Below are 20,762 nucleotides of genomic sequence, written 5' to 3'. Positions count from 1 at the left end.
TTTATGAAAATTAAACGAGCCAAATTAATTTTAGTGAAAGTGTTGGGTACCACCTTAAAGGGCAATATTGCACATTTATTTAATGTACAGAGTCAAATATTTTTTAGTGATTTGTTGAGAAAGGCTAATTTAAAAAGATATTATTTAGGTTTTTTGATACATTTTTTTTTAAATTCTAGGCATTTGTCAACCATGTCATCTATTCAACTTTATTTCTCAACTTGTCTGAATAGTTTGTAGATCTATTCATCTGAAAGTAAATGATGTCATATATATATATATATAAAGTATCACCATTATAAAGCATTTCTTAATTAAAATGCTTGTTTTTCAAAATCAGTGTGTTCCATTTCCATGGCAACTGGTAGCCATATTTAAGATTATGGTCAAATGAGTAATAGTTTTATTTAAATTGTAATTCATTTTAGTGATAATTAAAGTCAAAATGATATATTCAAATGAGTTGTGGTAAAAGTATATGAAAAATTTTAATTTTACCAAAAAAAAAAATTTTTTGAGAAAAAAAAAATGAGATGAAAAAAACTATTTTTTCCAGAAAATCTATAGGAGGCTACAAACGATTATTTTTGATATGTTGTAAACAAAAGGCTAATGATCAAATACAAATAAACAGATTTTGCATAGGGCTCTGCTCTCAGAAGGAAATAGACATTGAAAAACACCATTTTCACCAATTTTAAGATAAGGTGAAACTTAGTATATTGGTTGCCATGGTAGTATTTTCTGTTTAGTTACTTTAATATTTAGAACAAATGTGGAACTATGATGTTATGTATTTGTTTTATCCAAATTATTAAGCAGTTTATTAAATAAACTGAGATGAAAAACAGATTTTTTAGAGGTTTTTGGACCGAAATTAAAGGGTTGTTATGGTGCCATCGTAACCATAGCAACCAAATGAACAACACATGTGTTACTGTTATTTTTTTGGGTTTTGTGTCAAAATAGAACATATGGAGCCCAAAAAAGTCAATTCAGCAACTATCACTGTATCACCCTCTGCATGATTCTTAGGTGGAGCCATACTTAAGACATCAGTTCACTTTTTCTATTTTTGTATTGTTTAAGAAAACACTCTATACCATCAATTTCATCGTTTTGCATTTACACTTTATTTTGATTTAGAATTTTTCTGCAATTATATTTCATTTGTTAAAAAAGCTCAACCTATACTGTAACGTTCAAATATCAATGAGACCAAAAAACAATTAAAGGAAATTAAGAGGAGCTGAAGATAAGATACGAGTAATATATAAATTTTATTGCGGTAATAAATGAGATAAAAACAGTTTGAAATCAATAAAATAACTTGAAGTCAAGTTAAACTGTATGAAACATCCGTGTAAGAGTTTTTTTGGTTGAATTCTAGTTCGTCAAATAAAGGAACAATACGTTTGTATTAATGTTAACTTGAAATATTGTCTACATCAGTTTAATTGGGAATGTATTCATAAGTTTTTATTCGTCATTGTTCATTAGTCTCTTCTTGAAATTCGTGTATTCGACATTCGATTTGGGATGTATTTCATTAACCTAGTTATTCTTACACGCATGTCTTACAGGTGTGCATAAATACAAGGATAGATACCAGTACGACCCAGGAAATATAAGCTGTGAATCTAAATCACATAGAACTAGTTTGGTACACACATTATTTTGTCTTACAACCTATAGATATAAATAATAAAATGTTTTTGTACCATTAAAGTAAAGTAAAGCTGTTGATTACATTCGTGAAAAGGATGTTTTGGTTGATTTCCAGTTCTTAAAAAAAAGAAGAATAAGTTTTTATAGATGATAACTATACACTGTTGTCTTTATCCGTTTATTAAATGTATGACCCTCACTTTAAATTAAACGAATATCTGATAGTATTGGAAATAGTATGTCAATCTTTAAGGGAGCCGAAGACTGTATATTAAACTTTATATTTCAGGTTTGAAGAAAATAGTCAAGGAAACCCCTATGCCACCTGGTAACTTTGTTTCTCTAATTTTAAGTATTTAAGTATATGGACATACTAAATCTTAAAACAAAAATGATTAAAACTGATGAGTTGTATTCAAGACATGACTACATTTATTCTGTTTTTTGTATTGTTTATGAAACCTCTATGTACCATTTATTTTATAATTTTGCATATTTATATTGGAGTATAATTATTCTGTGATATCAAAATCTGATCATACAATATAAGATAATAACTTAACGTCAAGTTAAGCTGTAGGTCATATTCGTGTAAGTTGTGTTTTGGTTGATTTCGAGTTCCTAAAAAAAAAAAGAACAATACGTTTGTCTTTATGTTTATTTTTTAAATATTCTATTTATCCGACTACAAAATAGATTACACTCACTTCCAGTATTTAGAATATCTAATAGTATTAAAAATAGTATATCAATCTTAAAGAAGTTTAAGACTGTTTATTAAAAAAGATGCATTACGGGTATGTTTTACATTTCATCCATTTGAAATAATAAGTGTCATTAAGATTGACCTGGTATTATGTTTTAACTGTCTTAAACTTTAACTGTAATGTAAAACTAATAACAATCCGATGGAGCTACATGAAATTATCAATGCGGTATATTTTGGTTTACGTTTCGAAAACTATAACAATATAATGTAAGTGGTGAAACCTAAAAGGTAGAAAACTTTAAAAAAGAAATATCACAAAACAGTAAAATCTTATTTTTTTTTTTTATTTTTTAACGCCTTTTTAGTTTAAACTATTTTAGTTTAATTTATTTTAGTATCATACTCGGTTTTTCGTTGATTTGAAAGAATTTTATATTTCGTAGTCATACATATTAACAATGGTTAACTTATTGATTATGATGAAAGCTTGTCAAAACGTTTATATGGGAGTTATGTTAAGTAACAAATCAAAATATGACAGTTGTTATCCATACGTTTGATGTGTTACACCTTTTGATTTTGACATTTGCTGAGAGATTTTCCATTTTGAATTTTCCTCGGAGTTCACACTTTTAGTGATTTCAATTTTAACCGTTTCAGATTTAAAGAAAACAATCAACAAACCTCCAACGATCAAAAGTAAAACTCTTTTAAAAGTTTGTAGTGTTAAACATACTGAAATGTTTTGATCTTAAAATAAATAGATTATAAAGATTATACGTTAACAATGAAATCTTTCTTTTGCACGTTGAACACACCCATTTCCAGTCTTAAGAATATATGATGATATTGTTACATTATGTTAATCTTTGTCAATGTGTGTGTCTTACAGTTTCAGATGTGATGAACACACTCGAAGCAAAGCCTGCGACAATCGGTAACTTTCGTTTCTAAAACTTAGAATATTTTAAAATATAGATATATTTAATCTGCAAACGAAATTGATAAAAACTGATGAGTTGTATTTAAGACATCAGTTCACTTTTTCTGTTTTTGTATTGTTTAAGAAAACACTCTATACCATCAATTTCATCGTTTTGCATTTACACTTTATTTTGATTTAGAATTTTTCTGCAATTATATTTCATTTGTTAAAAAAGCTCAACCTATACTGTAACGTTCAAATATCAATGAGACCAAAAAACAATTAAAGGAAATTAAGTGGAGCTGAAGATAAGATACGAGTAATATATAAATTTTATTGCGGTAATAAATGAGATAAAAACAGTTTGAAATCAAGAAAATAACTTGAAGTCAAGTTAAACTGTATGAAACATCCGTGTAAGAGTTTTTTTGGTTGATTTCTAGTTCGTCAAATAAAGGAACAATACATTTGTATTGATGTTAACTTGAAATATTGTCTACATCAGTTTAATTGGGAATGTATTCATAAGTTTTTATTCGTCATTGTTCATTAGTCTCTTCTTGAAATTCGTTAATACGACATTCGATTGGGGATGTATTTGATTATTAACCTAGTTATTCTTACACGCAGGTCTTACACGTTTGGAGAGATATATTTCACAATTCGAGAAAAGAGCCAAGGAAGCCCTTATGCCACCTGGTAACTTTGTTTCTCTAAGTTTAAGTATTTAAACATATGGACGTACTAAATCTTAAAACAAAAATGACTAAAACTGATGAGTTGTATTCAAGACATGACTACAATTATTCTGTTTTTTGTATTGTTTATGAAACCTCTATGTACCATTTATTTTATAATTTTGCATATTTATATTGGAGTATAATTATTCTGTGATATCAAAATCTGATCATACAATATAAGATAATAACTTAAAGTCAAGTTAAGCTGTAGGTCATATTCATGTACGTTGTGTTTTGGTTGATTTCGAGTTTCTAAAAAAAAAGAACAATACGTTTGTGTTGATGTTTTTTTTTTAAATATTCTATTTATCCGACTACAAAATGGATTACACTCACTTCCAGTATTTAGAAAATCTAATAGTATTAAAACTAGTATATCAATCTTAAAGAAGTTTAAGACTGTTTATTAAATAAGATGCATTACGGATATGTTTTACATTTTATCCATTTAAAGTAATAAGTGTCATTAAGATTGACCTGATATTATGTATTAACTGTCTTAAACTTTAACTGTAATGTAAAACTAATAACAATCCGATGGAGCTACATGAAATTGTGAATGAGTTTTTTTGTTATGTTTCGAAAACTATTACAATATAATGTAAGTGGTGAAACCTAAGAGGTAGAAAACTTTAAAAAAGAAATATCACAAAACAGTAAAATCTTATCATTTTTTTTTATTTTTTCACGCCTTTTTAGTTTAAACTATTTTAGTATCATACTCGGTTTTCGTTGATTTGAAAGAATTTTATATTTCGTAGTCCTACATATTAACAATGATTAACTTATTGATTATGATGAAAGCTTGTCAAAGCGTTTATATGGGAGTTATGTTAAGTAACAAATCAAAATATGACAGTTCTTATCCATACGTTTGATGTGTTACACCTTTTGATTTTGACATTTGCTGAGAGATTTTCCAATTTGAATTTTCCTCGGAGTTCAAACGTTTTGTGATTTCACTTTTAACCGTTTCAGATTTAAAGAAAACAATCAACGAACCTCCATCGATCAAAAGTAAAACTCTTTTAAAAGTTTGTAGTGTTAAACATATTGAAATGTTTTGATCTTAAAATAAATAGATTATAAAATATTATACGTTAACAATGTTATCTTTCTTTTGCACGTTGAACACACTCATTTCCAGTCTTAAGAATATATGATGATATTGTTACATTATGTTAATCTTTGTCAATGTATGTGTCTTACAGTTTCAGATTGGATGAACACACTCGAAGCAAAGCCTGCGACAATCGGTAACTTTTGTTTCTAAAATTTAAAGTATTTTAAAATATAGATATATGTAATCTGCAAACGAAATCGATAAAAACTGATGTGTTGTGTTTAAGACATCAGTTCACTTTTTCTGTTTTTGTATTGTTTAAGAAAACACTCTATACCATCAATTTTATCGTTTTGCATTTACACTTTATTATGATTTAGAATTTTTCTGCAATTATATTTCATTTGTTAAAAACCTCAAAAAAGCTCAACCTATACTGTAACAATCAAACATCAATGAGACAAAAGTTTTTAAATGAATTCCATTGGAGTTGAAGATAAGATACGAGTAATATAAAATTTGGTTGGTGTCAAGCTCTACAGTGAAACAGATACGTTTCTCTATACATTAACAATCAAAATTTGTATTTAAGCGTTCAACAGACTCATTTCCTGTTTTCAGAATATATGATGATATTGTAGCATTATGTTAGTCTTTGTCAATTCGTGTCTTACTGTGTCAGATTTGAAGAAAACAGTTAAAGAAAATCCTGCGACAATCGGTAACTTTTGTTTCTAACATTTGAAGAATTTAAACATATGGAAATAATTTATCTTCAACAAAATTAACTAAAACCGATGAGTTGTATTTAAAGACCAAACAGCCTATTGTTTATGTGCATCAACTAACGCAACTTGGTAGTGACATAAAAGCTCTATGACGTTGACTCTAGCATTGAAAAAACGTCAAATAATAACGTCCTATGTCGCGATTTTCACGGATTCTAACATGATGTACGCTTAAAAATACGTCTCTCAAGAAAAGAGGAACTAAGCGTCGCGCTGATATCTTGTCGAAAAACGACACAAAAGATACTACACTATGTTTAACCGTCGTCCTAATAAAAATGATAAAATATAAATTTTGATCTCGACTTTTTGCATTGCGCCGATCTCATGTTTTTTTCTTTCACATGCGTAGATTTTGTCTTATACTTTCTCCGATCTGTATTTCATTTTTCTTATTCTTTCTCTTGCGTAGATTTTGTCTTTCATTTGCGCCGATTGTGTAGATGTTAATTAGATAGGCGAAAGTTATTTTTATGCCGAATATATGGGCATTATGTTTTCTGGTCTGTGCCTCTGTTCGTCCGTTCGTTAGTCCATCTGTCCCGATTCCTATCAACTTACAACTTAGTACACATGTTCCTTTTAATATGATCCTTCTAATTTCAATGTCAATTTTTCAAATATTTAAAAAATGAAGTATTCAGAAGGTTAAGCCGATAAACAATTATTCCTAGAACTTTTGACATACTGGCAGCCGCAAGGTATGCATGTAACTGATGGCTGGATGATTCTCGTAAAATAATGTCCGATCTTGCAATGAAGTTAAAAAAAATATACTGCTTATTTGACAAAATCTTATTAAAAAATTATGACAAAGGGTCATTGTCATTTGTTTCATTTCCAACTGTCTTAAGGAGAAATGATAAACATTTCGCCTTATCTCACTGAAGCTTCCAGCTAATTTCCTAATGTATGTAGATCAACACTTTGGTTAGCTTGCTTGCTTTGTTTGTATATTTTGTATAATTATATTTCGATAAAGTCCAATGGAACAGGGTACATACCTATATATGAAGATGTCAATCTTAATTTCAAAGCTTGAATAAACATTTATACAAACAAAGCAAGGAAGCCAACCAAAGTTTTACTCTACGTGCATTAGGAAATTAGCTGTAAGGCAAAACATATTAATAAAATAATTAATACTCAGCGAATGTGAATTAACAAATTTCGGTGTTTAAAACTAAATTGTTGTAAATTTAACTTATGTCAAAAACAATTGCTCCAAGAATAATATCAACCATAAGATCCCTTACATTTAGCTACAACTATGACCGGAAAGATTGAAAACAAATTCCGATTTCAATGCCTGCAACATTTTTGTCTTTGTTTTAATTTCCAGAATGAGCAACTTAGATTTACAATATTTTATCCTGTTGGAGAAATCTTACTTTCTAGTTTTCAAATGAAAATTATTTCTAAATTAATTTTTGAATTTAAAACTTTTTGTATTTTTTATTTACGGTCTCGGTTATTCAAAACACGTGAGTTAGTAATAACAGGGATTGTATCTTATGATAGATGTATAACGTTTTAGAAACAAATACTTTACCTATAATTTTGATTTCCTTAAATCTTTTAATATTCAGAAATAATGAATTCACAAACTAGATGGAATAATTTCTATACGTTCTTCGTAGTCGGGTAAAATAATGATATAAAGAAGTCCGTCCATGCTTTTGTATGTCCGTCTGTCAACAGCAGCGAATGCGTCGTTACGGCAAACTTCTGAAATTGACGCGAAAAAAAAACGTAATTAAGCCAGTGCCATCTTTATTTTTTTATTATTTTCAAAAATTTTGCTAATGAGGGGCAGAGGCAGAAAACAGACTTTCCTAACAAAAGTGGCATGAAACGTTATTTCAAACAATTTTCCATTCAGACGGATGGGTGTTTCTGAAGGTTAATATTGTACGGCAAAACATCATAAGATATCAGACTGATACATGCATTTAATCTCTTGTATTACCAGACAATAAAGAAGTTGAATATAGTTGTAATTCTTGGAAATTAAGATGTGGGTTTCAAACGTCCAGTGATTTTTTGTAAATAGTGCACCAGCAAGGAAAGTTTGTACTATGACGTCAGATGCAATGTTCTGAAGAAAGACAACTCTTTTCTTCAAAACGAACGAGAAAAAAACATGAAAATCACTCATAACTTTTTTGAGAGATCGGTGACATACACTTTTTTGTCGAGCCTGCAACTTTTGTTAGTGATCCGGCGGCGGCGGCGGCGGTGTTAGCTCACTTCTTAAAAGCTTTATATTTTAGAGGGTGGAAGACCTGGATGCTTCATACTTTGTATATAGATGCCTCATGTTACGAAGTTTCCGTCAGTCACATGTCCAATGTCCTTGACCTCATTTTCATGGTTCAGTGACCACTTGAAAAAAAAGTTCAGATTTTTTGTAATGTTGAATTCTCTCTTATTATAAGTAATAGGATAACTATATTTGATATGTGCATACCTTGAAAGGTCCTCATGTCTGTCAGACAGTTTTCACTTGACCTCGACCTCATTTCATGGATCAGTGAACAAGGTTAAGTTTTGGTGGTCAAGTCCATATCTCAGATACTACAAGCAATAGGGCTAGTATATTCGGTGTATGGAAGGACTGTAAGGTGTACATGTCAAACTTGCAGGTGTCATCTGACCTTGACCTCATTTTCATGGTTCAGTGGTTATAGTTAAATTTTTGTGTTTTGGTCTGTTTTTCTGATACTATATGCAATAGGTCTACTATATTTGTTGTATGAAATAATTGTAAGGTGTACCTATCTAACGGGCAAATGTCATGTGACCTTGACCTCATTTTCATGGTTCAGTGGTCAAAGTTAAGTTTTGAGTTTTGGTCTTTTTATCTAATACTATATGCCATAGGTCATCTATATTTGGTGTATGGAAATATTTTATGATCTTTATGTCAGTCGCGCAGGTTTTATTTGAACGTGACCTCATTTTCACGGTTCATTACACAGTGTTAAGTTTTTGTGTTTTGGTCTATTTTTCTTAAACTATAAGTAATAGGTCAACTATACATGTTGTATAGAAGCATTGTTAGTTGTACAAGTCTGCGTGGCATGGTTCATCTGACCTTGACCTCATTTTCAAGGTTCATTGGTCTTTGTTTAGTTATCTTGGTTAATGTTAAGTTTATGTGACAGTTGTATTAAAGCTTAGCTTTATACTTAGGACTATCAACATAATATCAATGATCAGTATAGAAGGCGAGACATTTCAGCGTGTGCACTCTTGTATTGCTTTATTTTGAAGAGTACACATGGCACTTTCCGTCTTTAAATTTTTATGAAGAAATCACTGGTAGATATTTTTTAAATACTGGAAACGTTTTTCATTTTTACGTTTATTTTTGGCGGGAACGAAATAAATCATATTTTTAAAGATCAAAACTATACGAGTTTTAAACTTTTGAACCTGTATTTGATAGATACAAATCTTCTGTTTAACATGAAACAAGAATTATGCTTGTAGGTTTGATATTAAGGACTTTTTTTAAGAGTTTGGATAATCAGCAAAAATTATGGTAATATTCGGGAAATCAACAAATTGAGGTTGCTATAGTGACAAAACAAAGTCAGTGACCCCCAATTTTTTTCATCATATTTTGTTCCTCAAATCATAAAATACCTTCACACAAAATTTTGAGGAAAAATCACTGGTAGAAATGAATAGGCTGTTTGGTCTTTATGACATGAGTACAATTTTTCTGTTCTTGTATTGTGTATAAAACCTCTGAATACCATTACTTTCATAGTTTTGTATATATATTTTCGAGTTTGATCATTTCTGTGTTCTCAAAATCACAATGATACAATGTCCACATGTATTATTTGTTATAATTAAGAATTCCCTTGCAACTACATTTTATTGTGAAAATCTCAACTTCATGTAAAGTCCAAATATCAATGAGACCAAAAACAAAATTAAAGGAAATTAAGTGGAGCTGAAGATAAGATACGAGTAATACATGAATTTTCTTGCGGTAATAAATGAGATAAAAACAATTTGAAATCAAGAAAATAACTTGAAGTCAAGTTAAACTGTAGGAAACATTCGTGTAAGGGTTTTTTGGTTGAATTCTAGTTCGTCAAATAAAGGAACAAAACGTTTATATTGATGTTAACTTGAAACATGTGAAATATTGCTTTCAATCGTTTAATTGGGAATGTACTTATACGTTTTTATTCGTCATTGTTCATTCGTCTCTTCTTGAAATACGTGTATACGTCATTCGATTGGGGATGTATTTTATTATTAACCTAGTTATTCTTACACGTATGTCTTACATGTGTGCAGAGATACGAGGATAGATACAAGTACGACCCAGGAAATAAAAGCTGTGAATCTAAATCACGGAGAACTAGTTTTGGTAAAACATTATTTCGTCTTACAACCTATAGATATAAATAATAAAATGTTTTGTACCATTAAAGTAAAGTAAAGCTGTTGATTACATTCGTGAATAGGATGTTTTGGTTGATTTCTAATTCTTGAAAAAAAGAACAATAAGTTTTTATAGATGATAACTATACACTGTTGTCTTTCTCTGTTTATTGAATGGATTACCCTCACCTTAAATTAAACGAATATCTGATAGTATTGGAAATAGTATGTCAATCTTTAAGGAAGCCGAAGACTGTATATTAAACATATTATTTTATGTCAATTAGTGTCTTACTTTATATTTCAGATTTGAAGAAAACAGTCAAGGAAACCCCTATGCCACTTGGTAACTTTGTTTCTCTAAGTTTAAGTATTCAAGCATATGGACATACTAAATCTTAAAACAAAAATGATTAAAACTGATGAGTTGTATTCAAAACATGATTACAATTATTCTGTTTTTTGTATTTTTTTTGAAACCTCTATGTACCATTTATTTTATAATTTTGCATATTTATATTGGAGTATAATTATTCTGTGATATCAAAATCTGATCATACAATATAAGATAATCACTTAAAGTCAAGTTAAGCTGTTGGTCATATTCGTGTAAGTTCTGTTTTGGTTGATTTCAAGTTCCTAAAAAAAATAACCCTGCGTTTGTGTTGATGTTTTTTTTTTTTTAAATTTTCTATTTATCCGACTTCAAAATTGATTACACTCACTTCCAGTATTTAGAATATCTAATAGTAAACAAAATAGTATATCAATCTTAAAGAAGTTTAAGACCGTTTAATAAATAAGATGCATTACGGATATGTCTTACATGTTATCCATTTAAAATAATAAGTGTCATTGAGATTGACCTGGTATTATGTATTAACTGTCTTAAACTTGAACTGTAATGTAAAACTAATAACAATCCGATGGAGCTACATGGAATTATCAATGCGGTATTTTTTGTTTACGTTTCGAAAACTATAACAATATAATGTAAGTTTTGAAACCTAAAAGGTAGAAATCTTTAAAAAAGATATATCACAAAATAGTCAAATCCTATTACTTTTTTTTTTTTAATTTTTCACGTCTTTTTTGTTTAAAGAATGATGTTATATTTGTTATTCTCATCGGATTTTGTATAATGCTTAGTCCGTTTCTGTGTACGTTCATTTTAATGTTGTGTCGCTGTTCTCCTCTTATATTTAATGCCTTTCCCTCAGTTTTAGTTTGTTACCCAAATTTAGTTTTTTGTCCATAGATTTACGAGTTTTGAACAGCGGTATACTACTGTTGCCTTTATTTAGTATCATACTCGGTTTTTCGTTGATCTGAAAGAATTTTATATTTCGTAGTCCTACATATTAACAATGATCAACTTATTGATTATGATAAAAGCTTGTCAAAGTGTTTATATGGGAGTAATGTTAAGTAACAAATCAGAATGTGACAGTTGTTATCCATAAGTTTGATGTGTTTCAGCTTTTAATTTTGACATTTGTTTAGAGACTTTCCATTTTGAATTTTCCCAAGAGTTCAAAATTTTTGTGATTTCACTTTTAACCGTTTCAGATTTAAAGAAAACAATCAACGAACCTCCATCGATCAAAAGTAAATATCTTTTAAAAGTTTGTAGTGTTAAACATATTGAAATGTTTTGATCTTAAAATAAATAGATTATAAAATATTATACGTTAACAATGATATCTTTTTTTTGCACGTTAAACACACTCATTTCCAGTCTTAAGAATATATGATGATATTGTTACATTATGTTAATCTTTGTCAATGTATGTGTCTTGCAGTTTCAGATTGGATGAACACACTCGAAGCAAAGCCTGCGACAATCGGTAACTTTCGTTTCTAAAATTTAAAATAAAAAATAAAAATAAAAGTATTTTAAAATATAGATATATTTAATCTGCAAACGAAATTGATAAAAACTGATGAGTTGTATTTAAGACATCAATTAACTTTTTCTGTTTTTGTATTGTTTAAGAAAACACTCTATACCATCAATTTGATAGCTTGGCATTTACACTTTATTATGATTTAGAATTTTTCTGCAATTATATTTCATTTGTTAAAAAAGCTCAACCTATACTGTAACGTTCAAATATCAATGAGACCAAAATACAATTAAAGGAAATTAAGTGGAGCTGAAGATAAGATACGAGTAATATATAATTTGGTTGGTGTCAAGCTCTACAGTAAAAACAGATACGTTTCTCTGTACATTAACAATCAAAATTTGTATTTAAGCGTTCAACATACTCATTTCCTGTTTTCAGAATATATGATGATATTGTAGCATTATGTTAGTCTTTGTCAATTTGTGTCTTACTGTTTCAGATTTGAAGAAAACAATTAAAGAAAATCCTGCGACAATCGGTAACTTTTGTTTCTAACATTTGAAGAATTTAAACATATGGAAATAATTTATCTTCAACAAAATTAACTAAAACTGATGAGTTGTATTTAAGACATGAGTACAATTTTTCTGTTCTTGTATTGTGTATAAAACCTCTGAATACCATTACTTTCATAGTTTTGTATATATATTTTCGAGTTTGATCATTTCTGTGTTCTCAAAATCACAATGATACAATGTCCACATGTATTATTGGTTATAATTAAGAATTCCCTTGCAACTACATTTTATTGTGAAAATCTCAACTTCATGTAAAGTCCAAATATCAATGAGACCAAAAACAAAATTAAAGGAAATTAAGTGGAGCTGAAGATAAGATACGAGTAATACATGAATTTTCTTGCGGTAATAAATGAGATAAAAACAATTTGAAATCAGGAAAATAACCTGAAGTCAAGTTAAACTGTAGGAAACATTCGTGTAAGGGTTTTTTGGTTGAATTCTAGTTCGTTAAATAAAGGAACAATACGTTTATATTGATGTTAACTTGAAACATGTGAAATATTGTTTTCAATCGTTTAATTGGGAATGTACTTATACGTTTTTATTCGTCATTGTTCATTCGTCTCTTCTTGAAATACGTGTATACGACATTCCATTGTGGATGTATTTTATTACACTAGTAGCACGATTGGAGTCTGAAACGGTCATTTTGGTCTGAGCGTATCTGAATTGACTGGATTTACCGCTAGAGTAAAACGTCAAGATTTGTCAGATCGTTAAGTCTCCGTTCGGATCGATAGTCTCGTTAGGTAAATTAGTCCGTTAAGGCATGTCAAGATATTTAAGACTGTATCTTCTAGCGAGCTGTTTAGATCCGTTAAGACCGTGTCAGACCAAAACAGACCATGGATACAAACTGACGTCAAGATGTTGTCAGACCGTGTCCAGTCGTGTTCAGATTTTAATAATTTGGACACAAAACGAGTGAAACTTTCGCATTATTTATCAGGGGTTGCTCCCCTTTCAAGAATAAAATAAAACTGTGAAAGAAGACGATTTTTTTAACTGAAAGTCTACCACGTCCCCTTAATCATGTTATTTAAATAAAACAAATATTCAATTTGAGATTCTAACTTCTTCCTATTTAATTATTTTACATTGTTTTATAATTATATAAATAAAAAAAGTAGCTCAAAGTCATACTGCTGCACAAATTGCCGCGAATTGTCTAAAAAAAAAATCAACAGATTGCCGAAATAATATTTATTTATTGAATATAAGCACCTGAACCTTTATATTTAATGGTTTACAAGTGATTGCAATACGTTTTATAAGCAATTACAGACTGCCGTACGTGGTGAAGAATTTGTCATTCATTTTTAATAATAACGGATGTCGGCCGTGAACACTTGAAAACGTGCTCTTAATATGTTAAATTAAATTTAAGATGTAACTATATTTAAATATTGTAAATGAATGCATTATCATTTATCTTTTTATGTTACCTATATAAGTTGCATTTGAGTAAATTTGAGGCAAGGAAAAAAATATATATATAAATCTGTCTTTTATCGTTTTCCGTTTATTGTCATGACATTGTCCGTTTATTTTTGCCTATCTCATGCGTTTGACTTTCCATCTTTATTTTTTAATGTGTCTATAGTTCGAGAGCCTTTTGTAAAAAAAATTACATACCAGAAGTCTTCGTTAAAAAATAAAGTTTGAATATTATAGCAGAAAAAGGCTTATCAATTCATTCAAATTTATATTTGAAATAGGATAAATAATCAAGAAAATGTTTGTACGTCAGACACTGTACTTAAAGTACATTTAAAGACCAGGTTACATATATATTACATGCATACAGCATAATAAAGCTGGTTTAATTGGAATGACTATCCATTAGGGACATTTTTCGACGATAATTAATCAAATCTGACAAGTTTTATTAAAAACGGAAAATAATTCTTCGCCCGTAAACGATTTAATGTGTGTCGGCAGTGTCAGCGCTTCTAATAGCAAACTTATTTTACACAAAATTGTTGACATGGTACATGTAGAAGGAAACTATAGTACAATATAAGCTGAGCTGGAAATTGCAATTGGTGAGTAGAAATGAATAATATTTTAATACATGTCTATCAGAATAATCATTGATCATGGATCATCATCCAAGAGTTTGAAGGAAAAATGTTCACATTTGTTACATTTGTGCATACAGGTATGAATCGACGTTCCAATACTCCACACTCTTGCATAGTAGCCTGTTCAAAGTCAATGTAAGAATTTGGGCTTGTTACAAAATTGTTCCTGTGATTGGACCCCCCCCCTTTTCAGTCATGTTTTTGGAAGATCAATGCATGATTTGAAAAGTTACATATAAACTAGTATGGTTTAAACCCCCTTTTAAAAATGGCTGGATCCACCCCTGTCTATTGCCTAACATGTGGGGTATGAATTCACAATGGTTTGGTTGTGCGGGATGGCCTATTACAACAGTTACAAGACCTAAACCCCTGATCGAGTAATCCTACATATTGTATGTTAATGTATTGATAACTGTCACGTCCTAAATTGGCATGAAATATTTGTCACTTTTTTTTATTAACCAATAACCAACCAATCTTCACATGTTACGATGTAGTCAGAGACAAGCTTGTCTGGCAAAACAGCCGTTTTGACGTCAGAGTAATCTCGGACTAGTTACGACGATCATATACCTATTTATATAGCCACGTCCTAAATTTGCATGAAATATTTGTCACTTTTTTTATTAACCAATAACCAACCAATTTTCACATGTTACGATGTAGTCAGAGACAAGCTTGTCTGGCAAAACAGCCGTTTTGACGTCAGAGTAATCTTGGACTAGTTACGACGATCATATACCTATTTATATAGCCACTGGTGGGTGATGTACAATAATTATAATTTGTCACATATGTGTTATGAATACCTTCAACATGTTCAAGGCTTGGGTTTGTATTTATGCAAAAACCTCAAAATTGCCCGGGGCAAAAAAAGAGTATATTGATATTGTGCCCTGACATGCCTGATTCCAAATGACGAGACGGCATTGCGTCCTTAACAACAATTTTTAACACTTTTCATCTTTTGTGATAAGAAATTTAAGATTTTACCAGGTATGATTCATTATTTTGTTATAAATGATTTGTTATGCTCTAAATTTTGTAGAACTTAAATATATGTTATAACAGAAGAAAAAGAAATTATGTTGAAATTTTTATTTTTATCTTTTGTAAATTATTCACTGTCATGACTGTCATGACTTAATAAAAATTAGATCCCACGCATGCGCGGCATAGTTAAATAAGTGCCCGACACGTTCTCATCAGTATGTTGATGGATTATAAAGAAAAAGAAGAATCTTATAAATACTATTTGCTTTTACCATGTCACATTGGTAGTAATATTCAACAAATTCTATTTTAAAATAAAAAAGAATTATAAATTGATCACAACAAGTATAGTGCTATAGCCTCTATTAGACAGTAACCCTTAAATAAAGTATACACCTAAGAAAACATTGATGTAGAAAGAGAGAACATTTTGTTTTAGAAATAGAACCTCAAAAAAGGGTTTTATTCTTCTTCTCATAAGGGACTTATCAATTAAATTGTATAAGTCATAAATTCATTTCTTTACATCATTAAACTTTGTTGTCAAGCAAATTATGATTGCTAGTTTTTCTTGTAGATAAATACAAGTTTATGTATAATAAATACTTTATTCTTAATGTATATTTTTTTGTAGATAAGATATCACATTGGTTTGAGCATGATTCCCAGCCAGATTATGAAGCGGCATATATCATGTATATCAATGTATATATAGGAAATATATAGTATCACTAAGTTACTCTCATATGGTACCTCATTTGTACCTGTAGCTATAAATTGTGAAATGGTGGATTCATTCATAATTTTGTGTTACTTTTTGGTTTGGAAATAACGTTGATAGAGCTAACAGCATTATGTCATGATGTACAGTTGATGGTTGGATCTGATTGGACAAAAAGAAAATTGTGAATTGAACAAATAGCAAACTTACAATTCATAGAAAAAAATGTAGGAAATACAATGTACTACATTACTTGGTGACAGAGCATATCTTTGATATATATATATACTTAACGGTGTTTATATATCTCAACTTGTACGATTCGCTCGTGTATGTAACAATGTTTTAGATTTTAACGAGAGAAATTTATGTATTACTGAAAAATTATTACACCAGGGTTTTCGATATCACAAACTAGTCAAAACATTTACTAAATTTTATCATCGGTATAAAGACATCATTCGTAAATATAGCTCAACATGCAGACTTCTAATACGTTCAGGTACTTCACATCCAATTTTTTATGGTAATATTCTTTATAAAGCACAAAGGTGTCAGTATTCACCTCAGAAACTTACAAAACCTTTGAATAGACTTATCAAGAAGGGATATAATTACGATACTGTTGTCAAGTCATTAAAGATTGCATATTTTGGCATTAATATTGAGTCACTGATAAGGTCTTTGCATCGGAACTAAACACATTTATTCTAAAAACAGTTGTTGGCATGACACGGGTTATGTTCTTCTCATATATGTTATGATGGTATGACACTAAACCCCTTACGGGAAGGATTGTGCCTGATGTTCATATGATGAAATCATAATCTTTCAGTCAGTTTAATTGAAGTCTGGAGCTGGCATGTCAGTTAACTGCTAGTAGTCTGTTGTTATTTATGTATTATTGTCATTTTGTTTATTTTCTTTGGTTACACCTTCTGACATCAGACTCGGATTTCTCTTGAACTGAATTTTAATGTGCGTATTGTTATGCGTTTACTTTACTACATTGGTTAGAGGTATAGGGGGAGGGTTGAGATCTCACAAACATGTTTAACCCCGCCGCATTTTTGCGCCTGTCCCAAGTCAGGAGCCTCTGGCCTTTGTTAGTCTTGTATTATTTTAATTTTAGTTTCTTGTGTACAATTTGGAAATTAGTATGGCGTTCATTATCACTGAACTAAAATTGAGAAAGGAAATGGTGAATATGTCAAAGCGACAACCACCCGACCATAGAGCAAACAACAGCCGAAGGCAACCAATGGGTCTTCAATGTAGCGAGAATTCCCGCACCCGTAGGTGTCCTTCAGCTGGCCCCTAAAATATGCATAATAGTACAGTGATAATGGACGTCATACTAAACTCCGAATTATACACAAGAAACTAAAATTTAAAATCATACAAGACTAACAAAGGCCAGAGGCTCCTGACTTGGGACAGGCGCAAAATTGCGGCGGGGTTAAACATGTTTATGAGATCTCAACCCTCCCCCTATACCTCTAGCCAATGTAGAAAAGTAAAACAATAACAATACGCACATTAAAATTCAGTTCAAGAGAAGTCCGAGTCTGATGTCAAAAGATGTAACAAAAGAAAATAAATAAAATGACAGTAATACATAAATAACAACAACCTACTAGCAGTTAACTGACATGCCAGCTCCAGACCTCAATTAAACTGATTGAAAGATTATGTCTTCATCATATGAATATCAGGTACAATCCCTCCCGTTAGGGGTTTAGTATCATACTATCATAAAATATATGAGAAGAACATAACCCGTGTCATGCCAACAACTGTTTTTTTTAGAAATAAATGTGTTTAGTTCCGATGCAAAGACCCTATCAGTGAATCAATGTTAAAGCCAAAATATGCAATCTTTAATGACCTGACAACAGTATCGTAACTATATCCCCTTTTAATAAGTCTATTTAAAGGTTTTGTTAGTTTCTGAGGAGAATACTGACATTTTTGTGCTTTATAAAGAATATTTCCATAAAATTTTGGATGTGAAATACCTGAACGTATAAGATGTCTGCATGTTGAGTTATATTTACGAATTATTTCCTTATACCGGTGATAAAATTTAGTAAATGTTTTGACCAGTTTGTGATATCGAAAACCCTGGTGTAATAATTTTTCAGTAATACATAAATTTCTCTCGCTAAAATCTAATACATTGTTACATACACGAGCGAATCGTACAAGTTGAGATATATAAACACCATAAGATGGTGACAAGGGAACGTCACCATCTAAAAATGGATAATTAACAATAGGAAATGAAAAATCATCTCTTTTATCATAAATTTTTGTATTAAGCTTCCCGTTTATGATATAGATATCAAGATCGAGGAAAGGGCAGTGGTCATTGTTATCATTAGCTTTATTTAAAGTAAGTTCTACAGGATAAATTTCTTTAGTATACATACTGAAGTCGTCATTATTTAGAGCCAATATATCATCCAAATATCTAAAAGTATTGTTAAATTTTTGTATCAAATGTTGTTTTGATGGGTCTTTGCTAATTTTAGTCATAAATTGTAACTCATAACAATACAAAAACAGGTCCGCAATAAGTGGTGCACAGTTAATCCCCATTGGAATTCCAATAACTTGACGATATACGGAATCTCCAAAGCGAACAAAAATGTTATCAAGTAAAAATTCAAGTGCATAAATAGTATCAAAGCATGTCCAATTGACATAGTTCTTTTGTTTATTGCTACTAAAAAATGATCTAAAAGAGTTTGAACATATGTACTCGCATTCCGACTTTTTAAATGCCCAGTTAATTAGGGATGTGAATTTTTTCTTAATAAGAATATGAGGCAAAGTGGTATATAGGGTAGAAAAATCAAAACTTTGAACAGATTCAAAATCACCAATATATGCATGCAATTTATCAAGTACTTCCAACGAGTTTTTGACACTCCAAAAGTAATTAATTCCACTATTTTCAAAGGCCTTATTTGAACAATTTATTATCAGGTTTTTTATTGTACCAAGTGTACTAGTAAGTAAAACAGACAATTTAGTAGTTGAACAATGGCTGGAAGATGAAATAAATCTATATTTGTAAGGTTTTTTGTGCAGCTTCGGAAGCCAGTACATAGTTGGGACTTTCATTGTGTTTGGTTCTGCTTGTAAAGAAGTAGCTAAAAGTGTATGTTTGTTACAGATGTCGTTTTCTGAAAATGAAGTCAGTTGGAATGTTGGTGAATTCGTGATTTCCTTTTGCAGAACCTCTATATAAAATTTACGTCAAACAATAATGATATTATTAGCAGCTTTATCAGCCGGGACAAAAACAAATTCCTTGGCTAGTTCTGTTAGTTTATTTTTGATACGCGAAATAGGGTTTTTATAGTTTTTGTTGAGGGTAAAATGTTCTTTAAAATGTTGTATTCGAATATCAACTATCTTCATTACTGAATTAAAAAAAGAGTCCAAAGATTTTTTGTCAGCTTTTTCCCGTTTTACCCATTTCAAACAGTAGGCGCGGAGTGAGTCGTTGATGATATTACGACACTCATTCCAGTTAACAGTTGACGGGGGACGATATTTAGGTCCTTTACTGAGGAATGATTTTAACTCTCGGTCGCGAACGATGTTAAGGTCTCCTGTTATAACATGGGAAATTGGTCCATAGGTGTATTCTGAATTACTGCAATTACACGACATAGGTGTATTTTCAGTGATATTTACATCTTTACACAATTGGCTATAATTAAACGCATATTTTCGGGTAGATTTCTTGTAAATATAACAAATGAGAGGGAGTTCAGTATTATCAAAATATCCAGGAATTTGGTCTTTAACAGAATGGTCGTTAAAAATACCGGCAATATTTACAAAATCAAAACCTTTATTGACATACTTTATTTTAATAAAATGTTTTTTATGATCTTCAGGGCGATCAATTTTTGGAAACAGTTTAGAATAACAATATGCCATTATAATTTGGACAATTTCATACTTAGGACTGTAATATGAAATTGTGTTGCAATCCTCTAAAATTTTATTTAATTTATTTATAGGTAAAGAACAAAGCTTGGTTAACAGATAATGTCTGCCGTTGTTTTTTGAAATGGAAATTAGGTCCGAAATATTTGTATGGTTGGTCCGAAATTTTCTTTGATTGCGATTTTTTCGGCGTCCATGAGAACGATTTTTACGAACAGTTTTAGAAACTATATCCAAAATGTTAACAGAATCGGTTCTTGATAT

This window comes from Mytilus galloprovincialis, chromosome 11 (assembly GCF_965363235.1).
Source record: "Mytilus galloprovincialis chromosome 11, xbMytGall1.hap1.1, whole genome shotgun sequence".
Taxonomy (NCBI): domain Eukaryota; kingdom Metazoa; phylum Mollusca; class Bivalvia; order Mytilida; family Mytilidae; genus Mytilus; species Mytilus galloprovincialis.
The sequence above is the reverse complement of the archived record's forward strand: the minus strand, read 5'-3'. Positions refer to the sequence as shown.